Genomic DNA, 350 nt, shown 5'->3' with positions numbered 1-350 from the left:
TGCCGTGGCTTGCATTGAAAGTGGTAGATTGGAATCAACTTGATGGGATTCCAATAACATAACTTTGGGATTACAAATATTGGCTTCTTGGACCGAAATGAGGACCTGGGAATGTCTCCTACACACGAGGATTGAGGCCCCTGGGTCCTCTCCAGTCTGTCAGCCAGTTTTTGCTCTCTGAACCTGCTTATGGGGCAAACTTTTAAGGCACGTTCATTTCTGAATCACCTAAGAATATTTTCTCAATGCACTGGCAAAATGCAAGGCCGCAAGCTCAAGACCCCAAGACAGGTGCAGCTGCTTTTCTGAAAGGTATCCAGTATGTACATCCTTTTCTTCTCTCCTGTTAA

The sequence above is a fragment of the Octodon degus genome, unplaced genomic scaffold (assembly GCF_000260255.1).
Source record: "Octodon degus isolate 3935 unplaced genomic scaffold, OctDeg1.0 scaffold00048, whole genome shotgun sequence".
NCBI lineage: Eukaryota > Metazoa > Chordata > Mammalia > Rodentia > Octodontidae > Octodon > Octodon degus.
This window is presented reverse-complemented; position numbering follows the sequence as displayed.